The sequence below is a fragment of the Tamandua tetradactyla genome, chromosome 19 (assembly GCF_023851605.1).
Source record: "Tamandua tetradactyla isolate mTamTet1 chromosome 19, mTamTet1.pri, whole genome shotgun sequence".
Lineage (NCBI taxonomy): Eukaryota > Metazoa > Chordata > Mammalia > Pilosa > Myrmecophagidae > Tamandua > Tamandua tetradactyla.
The window spans coordinates 28725376-28747910 of NC_135345.1; positions in this window are offsets into that span (position 1 = coordinate 28725376).

Sequence of the window (22535 nt, forward strand, 5' to 3'; positions counted from 1 at the left end):
CCGAGTGTCGGTATCTCCTGATTAGCTGGCAATGTCTGGGGTTCCTTTGCTTTTCTGTCATGTGGCAGCATCTTCTCCTTTCTCTTCTGACTTCTGTTTACTTCCAGCTTCTGGCTGCTCCTTGCACTTTCTGCTTCCATGTACAACTTATTTTGTTCATAAGGACTTTAGCCATATTATATTAAGACCCACCTTCATCAGTTCAGGCGTATATAACTTCAAAGGTCTAATTTATACTCACAGAACCAGGTATTGGGACCTGAATATACCCTTTGTTGGGGGCATGACTCAATCTCCAACAAAAACAGTATATGTCCAAACGGCCTAACCTCTACCTGGAAATCAATTATGAGATGATTAGTAGCTGTTTTCTGAGAGTCAAGACTTGTGATAATGAACTCCAGAGAATTAAATGTTGGTAAATACAGGAAGGACTGACTCAGAGAGTGCAGAATTGGAGCTATATAATGAAGGTAATTTTGATATCATCTTTTATACAGGAAAGAAAGATCTAGAGAGAAAAGAAGCTTAAGCTTTCTTCATCTTAAAATGAAGAAGTTGAATGAATGATCTGGGGATACTTCCTTTTTAATAGGCTATTAATTTATTAATATATGAAAATCAGTGATAAACATCCTTACTTCACAGAGAGAATTTTTCTCCCTCCTTCTTCTGCCAAGACTGGCCATCATGGTCTTTAATCTAAATGAAAGTTGAAATGAAGCCTAGAGCTTTAAATTGTTATTTTTTATGTCTGGCCATCTTCAAAACCTAGAAAAATTAAGATGTTTGCTTTTTTGTACATATTTAATGTGTCCAGCATAATGGTATACTGTTCTGCACGATTCAGAAGGAAAAGATCATCTTCTTGCTTCTTCAGTGGAAGGCAATCCACGAGGAAGAGTCCAAATCTGCCTAGCCATCTGATACATCACAAACTTCTGGATATAATTTGAGCTTTTTCTATGTACAGTACTTCTTTGGATTAAATCCCATGTCAGAAAGCTGGCACAGGATGGTCCAGATTTTATGAAAAAAGATCTGTAAAAACTTCAAAGTCTTGCTACATCATCAGGACATATGATTTGGCAGGTAGCTCACTAATTGGGCTTTATAGCAATTATTGTCTTCAGAGCTGCCAGTTGATTGTGCTGTTTCCTTTTCAAATATAATGAGAATGTCAAAGCATTTGAGATTACCTGCCAACTCACAGATAATTCTGTGGATTCTAAAGTTGACATATACTTACAGCAATCTGGACACAAACATATAATATTTTATGGAAACAGTTCTCAAAAGTTAATTTTTTTAATAATTGGCAGAGATACAGAAAAAATCAACTTGCCTCCTAGGTATATTATGGAAGTAGATTACCTGTAGGAATGCACATTAATCTTCAGAGAATTTAATTTGTCTTTATGAAATGATTTTAATGTTTGGGTATTTCTACCTTCCACAATTTTCAAAGCTCACAAAATTTTATAAATAAAAGTGAGCTTGTGGAATCTGTTATTTGCTCTCATTCCACAGGATTTGAAAAGTCAGTGAAAATTTGAAGCTTTATAAACATGGGATGGAAGTAGATATTTTTATGGTGATAATGTTCTTTCTGTTTTACTGCGTGAAACATTGTGTCAGAGCCTTCACTTTTTTTACACTTCAATAAAGCCACCATGGGAGAATATTCATTATCTACACTACTGGCCTAATTTTCTCTTTAGAAAGGATTAGATAAAAACAGAGGTACAGAGATATGTATTTCAACAACTTTTAATGATAGATATTGCTGATTTTAACATGAATCACTTATTAAGGCAGATAAAAATAATCCCATGAATAACAAAGACTGAATTTACTGCAAAGAAGCAACTGTTAGTGCTGAAAGGGGATCTAGAAAAAGTTTTGTTCACCCTCTCATTTTAGAAACAAAGAAATCCAGGCCATCATAGTCATGTTTTGTTTTTTTTTTTCTTTTTAAGTTTTGAAGAGAAGGTCACTAAACCCTTTGAGAAGCTAATATATATGGGGGTGAAGAAACTCTGTAAATTTTCACTATAAAATAAATACAAAAGGGTCTGAGAGACTTGAAAGAAGAGTGTACCCTGTAAAATATTCTAACATAGGATGAAAAATTAATGTCCAAGTAAACAGATCCTATTGAGGTAGTTCATAAGTTTAACCTCAGTATTATTGCTGTATAACTTTATGAATTTATGTGTATCATTTTGTGCATTTGTTTATCACTTTATGAATTTATGTACACTCAAAAATACATAAAAGGCATACTTTCTAAAAGGCAGTGAAACAAAAGGTCTCCTTGTCTGCATGTCCAGGACTGCCTACATTTCAGATGAAAGAAATCAGCTAAGCACCAGATAATAATCCCACCCTGCAAATTCTGTTTCTGTACTTTTCCAAAGTTTACAGCCTGTTCCCATAGTAACTCTTGCCTTTCTTGTTAGCCTATATAATCTTAAGACATAGAATGTTCAAGGCCCAGATTTTGGACAGGTAATAAAAGTTTTGTCTACTTCTCAGAGGCTCTGGTGCTTTCTTGCATGGTGTTTGGAGTTTTTCTGCTTCATTTCTGGTGCATTGGCCACAAAGCTCTGCAACCCAAGGAAGAGACACCCTTGTGTCCCCTTCCCATCTCCAGGGAGGCCTGAGACACAGACTGATCTTGATCATCCCTGGGCACCCCTGAAACCTTTTTTATGGTTTGGGATAATCTGACTGGAATGGGGCATTGGCTTCCCCACACTTGAGAGGGGCCTCAGCAATCTTGAGAACTGAACAAGAGCTCCATCCATTGGACTGCTAAGAATGGACATTCACCTTCAATCAGGTATAAAGATTGACAGGTCCTGCACTGCAGGCAGAAGAGGAGGCTGGTCACCTCCTAAACCAGGCCAAGCACCCTTCAGAGAAGCTGAAGGAGAAAACCCTGGCAGTTAGATAGACTCTGGTTTTGGGAGGGAGTCCTACATAACATGCCATGTTGTCAAGTGCCTGGTGTGCAAAAGTGTGTGTATTAGTTAGGGTTCTCTAGAGAAACAGAATCAACAGGGAACGCTCACAAATATATAATTTATAAAAGTGTCTCACATGACCGTGGGAACACAGAGTCCAAAATCCACAGGGCAGGCTGTGAAGCCAATGATTCTGATGGAGGGTCAGGATGGACTCCACAGGAGAGGTTTGCCAGCCAAAGCAGGAAGAGAGCCCGTCTCTTCTGAATCCTCCTAAAAAGGCTTCCAGTGATTAGATTAATCATCCCTCATTGCAGAAGACACTCCCTTTGGCTGATTACAAATAGAATCAGCTGTGGATGCAGCTGAAATGATCATGATTTAATTCTATGAAATATCCTCATCACAACAGACAGGACAGCATTTGCCCAACCAGACAAACAGGTACCACCACTTGGCCAAGTTGACACATGAACCTGACCATGACAGTCCACCCCTTGTCAATTTGGCAGCTATACATACCACCTTAAACCACATCTAATTTCTGAATAAAAAACAATAAACCACACATTTTTTCTTTCCCCTAACAATACTCAATTGTCCTGCTGCATATAACTGGAAACACATTAAGTCTCTCCAGAATAGAGTTCAAGTCCTTAGATAATATTCATTCTTAAACTTGATAACTTACAACTTAAATAATATAACAGGAAAAAAACAGCATTACAGTCCTCATTTCTGTAACTGATCATGTGTTTGTAGTTCATATTTATCACTACCTTCTTCCACTACCCATTCCATGTTCCCTTTACCCTCAGCAAGCACTTCAGCTGGCCATGGTTCTTTGCCTAGTGGGGTGACCCAAACCTTCATTGCTGAAGTTTCAGAGCCATTGGTAGTCCTACCTGGATTGGGTTGTTGCAGTTTTCTGTTGATTTTAATCACAAAGGATATGGCAATAGTAAAAGATGCCCTAGGGGATCTCCTATATTCCAAGAAAACTCTTCTTTACCTCCACTGTGTAGTTGCAGTCCTATTTCCCCTTGATAGTCAGGGTCAATCACCCCAGACAATAATGAAATTCTCTTCTTGGCTTGTTGACCCAGGGGCATGAGTAGCCCATAGTGACCAGGTGGCAGTCTTAGATTCAATGGAATCATTGCTGTTTCTCCTGGTGGAAGGACTCCTCATTTTGGAACTAAAGCCAGTAGACCAGCAGAACTCAGGGTCACAGAGACATGAAGCAAAAATTTTCCTAGTGGATCACTAGGGGTAATGGTGTATTTCCACTCCCATTTCCAACTCTAGGTTCCTGGACCCATGGATCCTGGCTATGGGAGAAACAGCACCGAACAGCAGATGCTGATTCAGAGCATATATAGCTTCCTGGAGAACATTACCTCACCCCATCAAGATATCCCCACCTAGGTGGCATCATAATTAAGTTTTCAAAAGGTCATTCCACCTTCTGTCAATCCAGCTACTTCTGAATGATGGGGGACATGGTAAGGCCAGAGAATTCCATGAGCATGTACCCATTTCTGCATTTCATTTGCTGTGAAGTGTGTTCCTTGATCAGAAGCAATGCTCTGTGGAACACCATGACAATGGATAAGGCATTCTGTAAGCCCGCGGATGGTAGTTTTGGCAGACACATTGCATGCAGGGAAAACAGACCCATATCCAGAGTATATATCTATTCCAGTCAGAACAAACCGCTGTCCTTTCCATGAAGGGAGTGCTCCAATGTAATCAACTTGCTACCATGTAGCTGGCTGGTTACCTCAGGGAATGGTACCATATCAGGGGCTGAGTGTGGATCTCTGCTGCTGACAGATTGGGCACTCAGCAGTGGCTGTAGCCAAGTCAACCTTGGGGAGTAGAAGTCCATGCTGCTGAGCCCATGCATAATCTCTATCCCTATCACCTTGACCACTTTGTTCATGAGCCCATTGGGCAATGACAGGAGTTGCTGGGGAAAGAGGCTGACTGGTATCCACAGAACGGGCCATCTTATCCACTTGATTATTAAAACCTTCCTCTGCTGAAGTCACCCTCTGGTGTGCCTTCAGATGGGACAAAAATATCTTCATGTTTTTAGCCCACTCAGAAAGGTCTATCTACATACTTCTTCCCCCGATCTCTTGGTCACCAATTTTCCAATTATGCTCTTTCTGAGTCCCTGACCATCGAGCCAAACTGTTAGCAACAGCTCATGAGTCAGTATACAAACGCACCTCTAGCTAGTTCCCCTTCCAAACAAAATGAACAACCAGGTGTACTGCTTGAAGTTCTGCCCGCAGGGAGGATTTCCCCTCCCCACTGTCCTTCAAGGACACCCCAGAAAGGAGTTGTTATGTTACAGCTGTCTACTTTCAGATGGTACCTGCACATCGGGCTGAACCATCTGTAAACCAGGCCCAAATTTTCTCTTCCTCAGTCAATGTACTGTAAGGAACTCCCCAAGAGGCCATAACTCTGGTCTGGGAAAGAGAAAGTAATGTGGCAGGAGTGGAAACCGTGGGCATTTGGGCCACTTCCTCATGTAACTTACTTTTGCCTTCAGGATCTCCTCTGGCCCTATCTCGTATATAGCATTTCCATTTTACAATAGAGTGCTGCTGCACACGTCCAACTTTATGGCTTGGTGGGTCATACAACACCCAGCTCATGATAGGCAACTCAGGTCTCATGGTAACTTGGTGGCCCATGGTTAAGAGTTCAGTGTCTACTAAGGCCCAGTAGCAGACCAAAAGCTGTTTCTCAAAAGGAGAATAGTTATCTGCAGCAGATGGTAAAGCTTTGCTCCAAAATCCTAAGAGTCTGCCTTGTGATTCTCCTATAGGGATCTGCCAAAGGTTCCAAACAGTATCTCTATTTGCTACTGACACTTCCAGCACCATTGAATTTGCTGGATCATATGGCCCAAGTGGCAGAGCAGCCTGTGCAGTAGCCAGGACCTGTCACAGACAGGTTTTGCTGACCTCAAAATTAGCAGCTTTTCTGATCACTCAACAAATGGGCTGGAGTATCACACCCAAATGAGAAATATGTTGTCACCAAAATCCAAACAGACCAACTAGACAGTGTGCCTCTTGTTTGGTTGTAGGAGGGGCCAGATGCAGCAACTTATCTTTCACCAAAGAAAGGATATCTCAACATGCCTCACACACTGGACACCTACAAATTTCACTGGGGTGGAAGACCCCTGTATTTTTGTTGGATTTATCTCCCATCCTCTGACATACAAATGCCCTACCTGTAGGTCTAGAGTAGTTGCTACTTCTTGCTCACTAGGTCCAATAAACATGATATCATCAATATAATGGACCAGTGTGATGTCTTGTGGGAGGGAGAAACGATCAAGGTCCCTGCAGACAAGATTATGACATAGGGCTAGAGAGTTGATATACCCCTGAGGTAGGACAGTGAAAATATATTGCTGACCTTGCCAGCTGAAAGCAGATTGTTTCTAATGATCCTTACCGATATTGAGAAAAAAGCATTTGCCAGATCAATAGCTGCATACCAGGTACCAGGGGATGTATTGATTTGCTCAAGCAATACCACATCTGGAACAGCAGCTGCAACTGGAGTTACTAGCTTGTTGAGCTTACAATAATCCACTGTCATTCTCCAAGATCCATCTGTTTTCTTCACAGGCCAAATAGGAGAATTGAATGGGGATGTGGTGGGAATCACCACCCTTCCATCTTTCAAGTCCTTAAGAGTGGCAGTCATCTCTGCAATCCCTCCAGGAATCTGGTATTGCTTCTGATTTACTATTTTGCTCGGTAGGGGCAGTTCTAGTGGCTTTCACTTAGCCTTTCCCACCATAATAGCTCACATTGCATGAGTTAGAAAGCCAAAGTGGAGATTCCACCAGTTGCTCAGTATGTCTATTCCAATTATACATTCTGTGACTGGGGAAATAACTGGACCCACTGTGAGATGGACCTGAGCTAAAACTCCATTGATCACCTGACCTCCATAAACCTCCATTCTGTCTGGTGGACCAGAGTGACATTTTGGGTCCCCTGGAATTAATGTGACTTCCAAACCAGTGTCTAATAATCCCCAAAATATCTGATCATTTCCTTTTCCCCAATGCACAGTTACCCTGGTAAAAGGCCGTCGGTCTCCTTGGGGAAGGCTTGGAGGAAGATTAACAGCATAAATTTGTGGCGGTGTAACAGGGTTCTCCCCCAAAGGGACCTGACCTCCCCTTCATTCAAGGGGCTCTGGGTCTGTAGGCTGTCTCAAGTCTGGAAATTGATTAAGGGGCCATGATTCTGTGTTTTTGCAATTCAAGTTAGACTTCTGTTCACTTGACCTAGGACTCCTTTGTTTATACAACTCGAAGAAGAATTTAGTAGACTGTTCTTCTATTGTATTTCTAGGTACCCCATGATTTACTAGCCAATGCCACAAATCTCTGAGAGTCATATAATTTTGACTCCTGCTTTTTCTTTGCTGTCTATTATAATAGCCATGTTTACTCTGTCATTGGTAAGTGCTGCCCCCTGGCTTCTGCCAACATGGGATCCTGTCATCCCCATTATGTTTACAGATTCCAGTTCAGTGACAGCAGTTCCTACAGTAATATCTGACCTACAGAGAAGTACAACTACAGAGCTCTTCAGGGATGATGGCGCTAGTCTCACAAATTTATTTCTCACTGTTCTGGTAAAAGGTGCATCCTCTGGACATTCCTGGAATGTAGGAGTAGGCTTTACATGATAAATCCACTTTAATATTCTAATCTCCCTGAGCCTCTGGATCCCTTCATCTACATTATACAAGGGCAGTTCTGGTATTTCAACCTCAGGTAATGTTGGCCACCTTTTGATTCATGTTTCAACCAACGATCCAAACAAACTGTTAATAATTTTTCTAACCCCTTAAGCTATAACATTGAATGCAGAATTTCTGCTTAGTGGGCCCATATCAATAAATTCAACCTGATCCAGCCTTATATTCCTCCCACCACTATCCCACACCCTTAAAATCCATTGCCATACATATTCCCCTGATTTCTATCTATATAAACTGAAAAACTCACACAGTTCTTTTGGAGTATAATGTTCTTCCTCATGTGTCATACTTTGTACTTCACCTTTAGGGGCCTGTTGGGACTTTAGTCTAATTATAGTTCTGGAAGAAATGAAGGGTGGTGGGGTGGGTCATGAAAAGATTTAGAAATATCCTCAAAGCCATTTGCTTTAGGGCATTCATCTGCAGTTTCATCTAGTAAAACAGGGTTAATCACTCTAAGACTAATCCTTTCAAGAGGAGGTTGGGTGGCCAACTCCTCAAGGCAGGTTGGAGGTCGGGCAGCTATGTTCTCAGGGAAGATTATTACAGGGTTATCTAGAGAAGACCCAGCATGATTTAGGATTTCAACCTCACCCCCGACATCATTATCAATCCATATGTCACCGTCTCATTTTTCAGGGACCCACTCCTTTCCAATCAATGCCCTCACTTTAATGGCAGACACCATGTAACATTGAGATTTCAATTTATGTTGTAAAGTTGCTACTCTAACAATAAGATTCTGAGTCTGATTTTCATAGATCTCAAGTCTATGGCTACAGGAAATAAGATTTTTCTTCAGGATACTATCTGTCAGATGGCACTTAAGCTTCTTGTTTGAAGGCTTAAACCCATCCCTTTCACTCCTTAATATTTCCAGTGTACCTAACAACAACCAGTTAGCATCTCTATACCCCTTATTTCCACAATACTCTGTAAAGGTGTCAAAAACATTATCCCCCAGAGCCTGGCTTCATACAAGCAAAGCATTAGGAGAATCAAATAGTGATATTTTGACTATCTCTTTTGCCAACTCACTCCATGGATTGGGAGTGTCATTCTGATTATGGGAATCAGACTCCTTAGTGCCTTTGAGTCCAGTTGGACAAGAAAACCATTCATAAAAACCCATTTTTAAGATTCTGTTTCTTAAGAACCACTCCTGGTACCAAGTTGTATTAGTTAGGGTTCTCTAGAGAAACAGAATCAACAGGGAATGCTCACAAATATAAGATTTATAAAAATGTCTCATGTGACCATGGGAATGCAGAATCCAAAATCTGCAGGGCAGGCTGTGAAGCCAGTGATTCCGATAGAGGATCTGGATGAAGTCCACAGGAGATGTTTGCCGGCTGAAGCAGGAGGAGAGCCTGTCTCTTCTGAATCCTCCTAAAAAGGTTTCCAGTGATTAGATCAAACATCCCTCATTGCAGAAGACACTCCCTTTGGCTGATTACAAATGGAATTAGTTGTGGATACAGCTGATGTGATCATTATTTAATTCTATGAAATGTCCTCATTGCAACAGACAGGCCAGCACTTGCCCAACCAGACAAACAGGTACCACCACTTGGCCAAGTTGACACATGAACCTGACCATGACAGTGTGTGAATGAGTTGTGGCTCTGACCTGGGGCTTTGGTGCTGTGTCACTTATGCAGTGAAATGCGTATCCCAATCTGCAGTTCCATGGGTTCTTGTTATAGCTCGTATAGCAATGCTCTTAATCGAAAGAGAAAGAGTCTGAGTTGGGAGTTTTTACCAACCTGCCTTATGCCAATAAAACCCTAAATTATCCGTTGTGGGAAGTGGTTGGAGATAGACAAAGTGATTGTCATCTTGTTCTTTTGTTTAATTGTTGTCTGATGACCCAGAAGTATCACTATGGGTGGTACTGAAAGCAAACTCCCTTAGATTACATCATCAAGAATCTTAAGAAAGAGTTTTCTGGAGACTGAGGAGTGAAGTTCAAGCCTCAGGAGCTGTGCAAATTTTGCCAATTGGACTGGCCCACTTTTGGAGTTGGATGACCATCTGAGGAGTCGTTTGACCCACAAGTGACCCAAGCCTTTTGGCAAGTTGTCACAGGACAGCCTGGTCACCCTGACCTGTTTCCATACATTGACTCCTGGCTCCAAATTGTTCAGAATTTGCCACCAAGGCTAAAAGCTTGCATTGAAAGCCATGTGAAAGTCCTGGTAGCCTGCATCAACCTGGGCATTTCACTCCCTGAAGTGGTTGCCCACAATGAAATTAGCCCAAGCCACCACTAAACTTTCAACCCTAGAAGGCTCTCCACTGCTGATAGAAAAAAGAAAACAAAACCCTGGCCACCTAGATGAAGGGACCAAAGAGCCACCCTCTCTGCTGCCAACAGAGACTCTTTACTCCCCATTTCTAAATATTCAACCCTGGAAAACCCTCCAGTCCTGTTGGCTACAGAAGAATATCCATTACCTCCACCTTAGTCAGCTTCAGCTCCCCGACCCCCACCTCAAGCACTGGCTGTAGCTCTGGAGGCACCGTCATCAACCCTGATGCCCTCTACTGGGGATTTCATCTCATCAGGGACTCCAGCCAGCACCTCCACAGTCACCTCCCATCTCTCCAGGTCCCAGTCTGCCCAAGCTCTCTCCAGAAATCTCACAGACCTGGAACCTTTGATCCTGAGCTGGAAGAACCTGCAGTGCCTCTGGGGCTCTGCAACTGCCCCCATAGGAAACCCAAGCACCAGTTTACTACAGTCTACATGGACAGGTGCAGGGAGGTCAACCAATATTTGTCTATCAGCCTTTTTTAACCACTGACCTCATAAACTGGAAAACCACACCCCCTTCTGCACTGAGAAGCCCCCCGCTATGATCAACCTACTCCAGTGGATTATACACACCCATCGACTGGCACAGCAAGCTTGTCATCAGCTCTGCATCACCCTCTTCAACACAGAAGAGTGCAGATGAATTTCACAAGCTGCCCTGAAATGGGTAGAAGAAAATGCTCCTGAAGGAGCACTGAACACATCCCAATATGCTCTAAACTCCTTCCCAAATGCTGATCCATGGTGGAACCCGAACACTGAGGCTGTCAAAAACAGTTTGAATCTCTACCAAGATACACTCATTCAAGGCATGAAAAAGGGGGCCAGAAAAACATGAATATGTCAAAAACCACTGAAGTCCTGCAAAAGCCAGATGAAGCCCCTAGCCAGTTCTATGAGGTTGTGAAGCCTTTAGACTGCATACTCCTTTAGACCCTGAAGTGCCAGGAAATCAGAAATTTGTTAATTCTGCATTTGTCAGGCAAGCCAAACCTGACATCTGTATAAAGCTACAGAAATTAGAAGGGTTTTCTGGAATGAATATATCTCAATTCCTTGGAGTAGCTACAAAAGTTTACATGAACTGAGACCAGGAGGCATGGAGAGAAGCAGATCACTGATTGAAGGAAAAAGGAGACCTCCTTGCTGTGGTACTCACCCAGGACACCAGGAAGCCCCCATTCTCAAAACTCAGACTCTTCAAGCAAACAGGGCCAGGGGATAAAACACCCACTTATTGGGAGGTGTCTGAAGAATGTAGGAGAGCAGTTCCATTGAGAAGAAACCAGTGTGCTTACTATAAAGAGGAGGGACACTGGAAAGCAGAATGCCCTAACAGAACACAAGAAAGGAATAGCAAACACCCCTGTAGCTATGAAGAACCCAGAGATACTGATTTTGTGGGTCTAATAGGCCGTAAAGACAACTCAGACTGAAACAGACTGGGCCCCTCACACTCGGCCCCTGGGAGCCCATAGTCACAATGACAGTAGGGGGCCAGAAGATGAACTTTATGGTAGACACAGGTGCAGAACATTCTGTTGTCATGGAACAACTTGGGCCGAAAACTAACAGTCAAGCCACCATCACTGGGGTCCCTGGCATCTTAGCTAAGCATCCCTTCTTAACAGGCCACAAAGTGTCTGCTGGGATCCTGTGAAGTTTCTCAACAATTTCTTTACCTTCCTGACTGCCCACTACCCCTACCGGGCCAAGATCTCTTGACAAAACTCCACTCCCAAATAAGTTTCAATGCCGAAGGGGAAAGTCTTCTAACACTAAAGGACCCAGGGAAAAAGATCATGATGACCCTGACAGCCCCCCAGATGGAAGAGTGGATTCTCTTCCTTGCTATAGAAAAACCAAAACCAACCCATCCATCCACCGATGACAGGAGTTGATCTCTCAGTTTGGGCAGAAAACAGTCCACTGTGGCTAGCAGTGAACACCCTTCTGGTCCTTATGGAACTCCACCCAAGAGTTGCCCTAGTGCATCTTAAACAATATCCAGTCTCACAAGAAGCCCAGGTGGGAATTCAGGCACTCATTGGCTGCCTACTTGTTCAAGGTGTATTGTAGGAATGTCACTCTGCTACCAGTACAAAAATCTGGCACCAATGATTACCTCCCCATTCAAGATCTGTAGGCCATCAACAAAGTGACTGTTACCTTACATCCCATAGTGCTAAACCCATATACTCCCTTGAGCCTAATTCCTGCAATAGCATAATTTTTCTCCTTCCTTGACCTGAAAGACGCTTTCTTCTGCACTTGTCTGGCACTGGTCAGCCAATGCATTTTTGCCTTTGAATGGGAACATCTGTACACTGGAAGAAAACAACAATTCACCTAGATGTGCCTGCCTCAAGGGTACAAGAATTATCCCACTATATTTCGACAAACCCTAGGGAGGGACTTGCAAGAATTCCACAACAAAAAGTATAATAGTGTTTTGCTCCAAAATGTGGATGATCTATTGTTAGCCAGTATAACCTCATAAGATTGTCTAGAAGGTACAAAGGTATTCCTGACCCACCTAAATCAAAGAGGATGCAAGGTCTCTAAGAAAAAGGCCCAGATTTGCAAGAAACAAGTAAAATTCCTCAGGTTTCAAATCACCCCAGTCACCCAGCACCTGGGGGTTGAAAGCAAGCCAGCCATATGTCAAATTCCTACATCCACATCTCAGCAATATGTTCCTAGGGGCCACAGGATTCTGCTGCATCTGGATCCCTAACTTCACCACAGTTGCTAAGCCTCTCTATGAGGCTATGTGAGAAGCTGAAAATTCACCACTGCCCTGGGAGCCAAACAACAAAGAGCCTTTGAAACTCTAAAAAGAAACTCACCGGAGCCCCAGACTTGGGTCTCCCAGGCATTGATAATTCTTTCACCCTGTACGATCATGAAAAACAGGGAAGAGTCACAGGGCTCCTCATTCAGAAACTAGGCTCTTGGGATTATCTGGTAACTTACTTGTTGAAGCAGTTAGACTTGGTAGCCAAAGGATGGCCTCCCTGTCTACAGGCCATAGCTGCCATTGTCATTCTAACCCATGATGCTGAAAAGTTAACCTTCAGCCAGCAACTAACCTTCACATCCCACACCAAATCAAGATAGTTCTCCAGCAAAAGGGACAGCATTGGCTTTCCACTTCCTGGCTGCTGAAATATCAGGCCCACTTATATAACAATCTGAATATTCAAGTGAAGGCCATATGCAGCATAAACCCAGCTACTCTCCTGCCAATGGGAGAAGGACTGCCCAAGCATGAATTTTAGAAACCTTAGAAGAAGTGTTCTCTAGCAGACCAGATTTAAAGGACCAGCCTTTCTCCTGCCCTGATACAGAATACTACAAAACTGGATGGCAGAAGTTTTGTAGTATTCTGGGCAAGGGAATATGAATAATCACTAGGAGGAGTCTGTACTTTCTCAGGATCAATGAAGCCACCTTCGCTCATTCAGCAAAAGCCCAGGAAATTGTCCAGTTCTTGTGCAAAAAGACCATTCTCAGGTATGGCCTGCTGAGCTCCCTAGGCCTTGATAATGGACTGGCATTTGTGGCCCAAATCATACAAAATCTCACCAAAACCCTCTGCATAAAGTGGAATCCCCACACAGCATATAGGCCACAAAATTTGGGAAAAGTGGAGTGAATGAACCACACCCTAAAATCACATGTGAAGAAATTCTGTCAGGAAACCAATCTAAAATGCACGGATGGTCTCTCTATAGCCTTGTTGAGGGTAAGATGCAGCCATAAGACAACCTAGATTTTCCCCTTTTGAAGTTTTGTTCAGATGACTTCCACCACTTTTAAAAGAGCTCCAAGGAAATATTACACAATTTGGAGAATTAACTTTAAGAAAGCAATGCCAGGGCCTAAATTCCACTCTGTCTCAGTTGCACAACTGGATAAATGACAGATTCCCACTTCAATTAACACCCCCTGTGCACTCCTTTACTCCAGGATCATTAGTCTGGATATAAGATTGGTAAAAATCAGGCACTAACACCAACCTAGTTAGGGCTCTGTACAGTCCTCCTTTCTGCCCCTACAGCTGTCAAGGTTGCCAAGATCAGCCCCTGGATCCACCATTCCTGACTGGTACCTGGAAATGGCTCAAACCCATCTTGGAAGTGCCAAACTAACCCAGAGAACCTGCTGCATCTGACTTTGCATAAGAAATCTACCTTCCCTGCCCCTGCTGCTCTGGAAGCTGGCTGGTCTGCGCATGGCTGAAGATTGAGAAGTCACTGCATGGACACCCTGGTCTGCCAGATCTATGGTCTAATTTTCTTTATCTCCTCTCTTGTTTCCCATTAGCTCTCTTAGAAGTAGGTCACCTGCAATTCTTTCCAAAAACTAATTTTACTTTAATTTGGTGTGATTCTCTACATCCAGGTAACTTTTCCTTTCCTATATAAGTTTCAGAATGTTGTTCTTATACATAATCTTGCTTGTACGCTCCCGCTGTCCCTTCAGGATTGCTGCCCAAGACTACTACCATGAGCGCATTCATGCTGCCTGGATTGGTGGCACAGTCTCTTTCACCTTGGTATTCCACACCCATTACACTTGCTAAGGTATCCCCAAGGGCTTCTGTACCTATAATCAAATCACATTCTTGATCTGTGACCCTAGGGAAGACCATCACTACATCTGCCATGACCCTAAGAAGCCTAAGTACAAAACTGTGTTAGAATTAAAATTCCAAGAAAGGGAAAAGAAATAATAGTAGGCAGAGCCATTGCTCTAATAAGCCAATAAACAGTGTCTCTGCTCTTCAATACTTCTATTGTCTGTCCTGCCATAGACCTGGTCACACGCGATATGTTACAATGAATAGGAAGCCCTCGAGGTACACTCTTACAGAAAGCCCTAAGTACCAGCAGTTGCTGTGAGCTATACCAAATGGAAAACCCCTGAAGTACCCTCTTACAAGTAACACCCAGTACCCCCAGTTGCAGGACAGGGCATTGCAATCTCACTAATCTTACCGATTTTAAATATTTATGATACTCAGTGGGGAAAAGAAGTCAGGTGCTCTTTGGAGTAAAGTGGTGCCCTAAAGCCATCACTGGCCCCACCTTATATATAAAAGAGCCATGATCTTTTACAACCAAAAGAAATTTGAGATATTCCATTCCTTCTATGAGGAAATACAAAATCAACCCCAGTTGTTCCCCTAAGCACTCAAAATCTGTTCTTTCAACTAGCACAGCAGGTAGCCTCCTCCTTAAGCATTTCCTCCTGTTATGTCTCTGGAGGAACAATATGGGGGACCAATGGCCATGGTAAGCAAAAGAACTAATGCCAACAGAAAAAAGTAAATGTAACCACCTTCTGCCCCAGACCCAGCCAATGGAACCTAAAAACTTCCATAATTGGAAAAAACTGTATAGCTAGATGGGGAAATAACTTCCCAGTGCCATTTGGGAACCTTGTCTCTCTGGAGCAATGGTATTATAATCAGAGTAAACATGTCACCTTATGGTGTGGATCATATAAAAATCACACAGCTGGGTGGGCCATGGTGGCTCAGCGGCAAGAACGCTTGCCTGCCATGCCAGAGGACCCGGGTTCGATTCCCAGTGCCTGCCCATGTAAAAAAAAAAAAAGAAAAAAAAAATCACACAGCTCCTGATTCATCACCATTAGTCTCTTTCCCCACCCTAAAAAAGTTTTTGGAGTGATATTTCAGCTCCAGGGGAAGCCCCCCTGAAGGGTTGTATTGGACCTGTGGTGGAATAGCCTATTCTGAATTGCCTGCAGGGTAGTCAGAAGCCTGTGTATTAGGAACCATCTGTCTTTCTTTCTTCCTAATTCCCCTAAAGCAAGGGAAACTATTAGAATACCCAGTCTATGAATCAGAACATAACCGGGTCCAAAAGAGAAACATATAAATAGGAAACTGGAAAGACAGAGTGGCCTCCAGAGTGCATCATCCACTATTACAGTCTGGTAACATAGGCAGAAGAGGGGTCATGGGGATATCAGACCTCAGTTTACATGCTACACTGCATCATTCGGCTCCAGGCAGTAGTCAAACAAATCACAAATGAAACTACCCATGCTTTAATCTGTTGGTTCAACAACAAGCCAAATTTAGAACAGCCATTTATCAGAATTGATTAACTCTTGACTATCTGTTAGCAAAGGAAGGTGGAGTATGTGGTAAATGCAACCTTTCCAACTGTTGCTTGCAGTTAGATGATGAAGGAAAAGTAATAGAAGAAATCATGCATCACATGAGAACCCTAGCCCATGTCCCAGTTCAGACCTGGAATGGCTGGGACCCCAAAAATCTCTTTGGAGGGTGATTCTCAACTTTTAGAGGGTTCAAAACTTTGATTGGAAGTGTTTCAGTGCTGCTTGATATATGTCTTATCCTCCCCTACCTCCTCCCTTGCTCACTAAAAAGTGTAAGTCAAACTATAGAAGCCTTAGTAGACAGAAAAACTACCTGCCACTTACTTCACCTCAGAGGTCTGCACCCCTCAAATTACCACAATTATGAATTAGTCCCCACAAGTGAAAATGGTGCTAAACCCAAAGAATATCATCATGAAAAGGGGGGTAATGAAGTAGTTCTGAACTTTAACATTAGCATTATTGTTGTATAACTTAATGAATTTATGTGTATCACTTTGTGCATTTGTGTTTATCACTTTAAGAATTTATGTACTCTCAAAAATATAAAAAGCATGCTTTCTAAAAGGGGGTAAAACAAAATGTGTGCTTGTCTGCAGGTCCAGGGCTGCCTGCATTTCAGACGAAAGAAATCAGCTAAGGGCCAGATAATCACTCCTGCCCTGCAAGTTCTGTTTCTGTACTTTTCCAGAGTGTGAAGCCTGTTCCCATAGTAACTCCCACCCTGCTTGCTGGCCTATATAATCTGGAGATGAAGAATGTTTGGGGCTCAGACTTTGGACAGGGGTCCTCTAGTCTGCCACAGCAATGAAAGTTTTGTCCACTTCTCAGAGGCTTGGGTGCTTTCTTGCCCAGTATTAAGAGTTTTCCTATCTCACTGTAACCAGTAAAAACACATTGTGTCCCCCAGTAAAAACGTACATAGTCATACAAAAGCATTTTTCTCACTGATATTTCCAATAATATGCAATGCCACTTATAATAAATTAGATTTGCATTTATATGTAAATTTATTTATGAGCTCACTTTTCTGTTTCATTGGTCAGTTTGTCTATCCTTGTACCAGTACCAAATTATGTTACATACTCCAGCCTCAATAAGTATAATACCTGGGATTGAAATTCTTCTCATCTAGGTCTTTTTTTCTGATGTATCTTAGTTGCATGCATTTTCTTAGAAAATATGTTAAATACCACAGAAATCCATGTTGAGACCTTTGTTGAAGATGTTTTACTGATCAGTTGGGATATTCTATATTAAGTAAGAGAAAGCAGATATTGATTTATTTTGTTTTTCTTAAGTATTGATACATATTAAATATCAGAATCTTTCCTTTACTTATTGAGATGATCATATTTTTCTCCTTAAAGCTTTTAGTGAGGTTAATAATCTTCTAAATATAACATTTAATCATGCCTGCATATTTAGGAAAATCTCAAGTTAGTAAGCATTGTAATTTTTAAAATACATTGCAAAATTCAGTTTACTAATATAATACATTTCAGAAATTAATACAAGGGGGTCACAAGGAGTCTCCTACATGGAAAAAATGTAGGTCAAATCCACTGATCTATTGGCAATATCTGATAAAATTTTATGCCAAGCTTAAGTATATATAATATCTATATGCCTATATTATCTATATACACAAAAAAGTTCCTAGCCTTAGAAAAAATTTCAGAATATATTCGTTCACTAAAACCAACACTATTAGGCCAACTGGGAATTATTGGGCTGAGAAAAATCCATATACGGAGACTTGATTTCCACATACATGCCTCTCAAAATGGGAATGTATGCCATTTCCTCAGCAGGCTGCTTTCCCCTTTGCATTTGTCTCCTTCTCTTTAATAGGATACAATTCTGACATTCTTTTAAAGAAGCTCTCTTAAAGGTGACACTGAATACAAGACAGGAACAACTCACTAATTGCCTTATTTTCTAACTTGCATTATGACAAGTTTTATTGAATTTATTTAGGACTTCTATATCTATATTCATGGGACAAGTAGACATAAAATTATCATTTCTTATACTCTCCTTGTCTAGTACTGGTCTGTGCTGGTTTGAAAGTATTATGTTCCCCAGAAACACTATGTTTTATCCTGATTCAATCTTATGGAGGTAGCTATTTCTTTTAATCCTGAGTCAATACTGTAGGTTGGAAATTTTTTATTATATTTTCTCCACAGAGATGTGGCAAGCCCAATTGTGGGGGTGCCCTTTCATTAAGTGGAGATGTGACCCCATCCATTCCAAGTGAGTCTTGATTATTGGGATCTCTAAAAAGAAGAAACTCTTTGGAAAGAGTTAGAAATTGACAGAAATCTCAGAGCCAACAGAGACAGAGCTGACAGAAACTTCAGAGCAAAGCTGCCACAGGTGCTAACATTTGGAGAACAGAGACACAGATGTTTGGAAACATCGCCATGAGATGTTAAACAAGCCAGAAGATGGAGAGAGCCAACGGAAGCAAGAGCCAAGGGAAGCCAAGAGATGAAAGCCAGTTATGGAGAAACAAAGTGAGGAACCCCCACAGAAACAGAGGCTGAAAGCAAAGGAGCCCAGGAACAAGGCACCAACAAGGAACCAGCATGTGCTTCCAGCTGACAAAGGTGTTGCCGATGCATCAACCTTTCTTGAATTAAGGTATCTTTCCCTGGATGTCTGAGTTTGGACATTTCCATAGGCTTAGAGCTATAAACTTAAAACTTATCAAATTCCCTTTATAAAGACTTTTTCATTGTTGGTATATCACATTCTGGCAGCTTGCACACCAAAACATGGCCCCATAGGATGAGATGGGTAATGTTCACTCTTTCTCTGGAACAGCTGAAGTAAGATCAAATTGGGGGTAGATAATAGAAAAACATGCTCTAATGAAGTGTCCCTACACCAAAAGAACTATTAAACAATCAGAAACTATCTGAATCAATTATTAAAAAAACTCCTGAGTCCAGGAGAACATGGTACAGAATCTGGCAAAGAGCAGAAGAAGAAGCCAGTCAAGTGCATTAAGTACCAGTAAATTGCTCTCTCCACATGGCAGATATTGTGGCCCATCTCATATTCTCCTGGCAAGTGGCAGTGGGTCCACCATAGCTTCTTGTTGACATAAAAAGGACATGAAATCCTGTTCCCCAAGATCTTGTGGGGAACAGTGGTTTCTAATTACAGATCACTGACTTTTTTAAAAAAAATTATTAGAGAAGTTGTAAGTTTATAGAACAATCATGCATAAAATGCAGGATTCCCATACATTTCCCTATTACAAACATTTGTATTATGGAAAATTTATTACCATTGATGATGATAGCACTTATTTTGTAATTCTACTATTTTTTTTATTAATTAACGGAAAAAAGAAATGAACCCAACATTTAGAAATCATACCATTCTACATATGCAATCAGTAATTCTTAACATCATCACATAGATGCATGATCATCGTTTCTTAGTACATTTGCATCAGTTTAGAAGAACTAGCAACACAACAAAAAAATATATAGAATGTTAATATAGAGAAAAAAATACAAGTAATAATAATAATTCTATTTTTAATAGTAGTTACATTTGTCCCAATTGATGAAAGATTATTAAAGTACTGTTAAGTATTGCTGATAGCTTATGTAGGGGTATTTTCCAAGTGTTCTCAAGCTACAATGTTTTCATATATGTTTTTATTTTATAACTAATCTATCCATATACTGTAAAAAGAAGGTGTCAGTTACAAATATTTTACAATCACATGATCATGAAATAAATGCTATATAGTTAAACAATCATTATCACAGATTAAGGCTATTAGATTACAGTTTAGTAATAATCAGGTTTTCCTTATGACTATTCTAATCACTAAAACTAAAAAAAAGAAATACTATATAATGAGTCAGTTGTATTAATCATTTATTAAATCTTAACTTCTCAGTTACAACTCACCCCATTCCTTTTATCACTCTTCAAGGATATCTGGGCAATGACCATTCTAAATTCTTCATACTAAAAAGGGGTGATGGCATTATGAGATAGAGGAATGAAACTGGTTGATGTTCTTGGAGAGACTGGTACTCTGTATTCAGAGCTTACTGACAGAGGAGCCATCTGGAGGTTTTAGGTTTCTGAAAAAATAAGCTTAATAAGTAAAACATTTATAGAGCCTTAGATAGAATCTAGGGCATCTTTAGTTTTTAAGGTATGGTGTTGTTTGGGGCTTGGCATACTGTGGCAATCTGCAACATCTGCTTGAATCTTGCATAAGAGTAACTTCTAGAATGACCTCTCGACTTTATTTGAAATCTCTCAGCTACTGAAACTTTATTTTGTTTCATTTATCTTCCTCCTTTTTGTCAAAATGGCATTGTAACCCCATGATGCCAGGTGCAGGCTCATCCTTGGGAGTTATATCCCACATTGCCAGGAAGACTCACACACTTGGGAGTCATGTCCCAGGTAGGTGGTATGTTTAGAGAGGGAGACCATGTCTGAGCAACAAAAGAGATTCTCTGGGAGTGGCACTCAAGTGTAATTATAAGTAGGCTTAGCTTCACCATTGCAGAAATAAGTTTCATATGGGCAAGCCTCAAGATCAAGGGCTTGGCTTATTAAATTGGGAGACCTGTTGCTTGAGAGAATATCAGGAATTCCCCAGGTATGGAATTTTGGTACTTCCACAGTTTTTTATCCAGTCCCTCAAGGGGCATTGCAAATGCTTTTTTTAATTTTTTACCCAAAATACTCTGGAGTGTAACAGGGAACTATGTTAACCTGTACAGTATAAAAAAATCTAACTCCCTATTATAGGTTCCATGCAATTAGGTTGTTTAAATAAACTGGCCAGGCAGTTTACATTAGATAGTGTGTGCCCCAGTTTGAATCTATGATGGACCCCATAAAGGCCATGACTTTTAATCCTCATTCAGTATTGCTGGCTGGGAGATTTTTTATTGTTCCCTTGGAGATGTGGCTCACATGATTGTGGGTATTAACTTCTGAATAAAGGGAGATGTGTCTCCACCCATTCCAGGTGGGTCTTGGTTTGTTTACTGGAATCCTTTAATAGAGGAGGCCTTTTGGAGAAAGCTTGAGAACGATGATAGCCACAAAGCATACAGCCTATGCCACTAGAGACCTTTGGAGATGAAGGAGGAGTACATCCCTGGGGGGGCTTCCTGAAACGAGAAGCCTGGAGAGAAAGCTAGCAGCCATCTCCATGCTTGCCATATGCATTTCCAGTTGAGAGAGAAACTCTGAACTTCATTAGCCTTCTGGAACCAAGGTATCTTTCCCTGGATGCCTTATATTATACATTCCCATATCCTTGCTTTAATTGGAAGATTTCATGGCCTTAAAAATGTAAATTTACAACTCAATAAATCCCCCTTTTAAAAGTCATTCTGTTTCTGTTATATCACATTCTGGCAGCTAGAAAATTAGAACAATGTGCTAAGGAAAATTTAAATTTTGGACAAAAAAAAATGCCTCTTCCTTTGGTCCCACACAAAAGTTGAAGTTTTAAAATACAGACAATATCATCCTTTATCCTGTATTCTGATTTACCTTAGTCCTAGCCAGATTAGTTTCATTCATATCTCTAATTGAAGTCTGATCTCTTTTTCAGCCTCTGTAACAGTTCCTATATGGACTAAAGCTTACTTCCAGATCTGCAGAACTCTGACTCTGAGTCTCAGGTGTCACATGGATAGCTGAAGTTCCAGGGAAATACAAGTTTATAGGATTAACAGTCAAAACTCAGGAATATAAGTGACTGCTATGAGACATTACTACCAAGGAACCTTTTTAATGAGTCTTATTGAATATTCTGTACTCCTTAATCATCAAATTCTCAATCTCTGCCCATTTTCTATATCCTGATAACCTATGCTCTCAAATTTAATTCTCAGAGTTTGTACATTATAGTTAGTTTATATTAATGAGACCATAAAATATTTGTCCTTTTCTTCCCCCCTCTCTTTCTCCGCTGGCCCGCCGCGCGGCGCCCACGCCCCGCAGCATCCGAGCCGCCCGACCTCCTTCCCCCCTCTCTTTCTCCGCCGGCCCGCCGCGCGGTGCCCACGCCCCGCAGCAGCCGAGCCGCCCGACCTCCTTCCCCCCCCTCCTCCCCCTCCTGCTCCGGCTGCTCTCCAACCACCACGGTGCCCTCTTCCCCCGCCTTCATCGTGCTCCTCCGCCACCAGCCTCGACAGCCTTGCCGCCCTCACCTTTCCTCCTCCAGAACAGCTACTGGGGGAGTGGAGATAATACAGAGCAGCTCCCGGAGC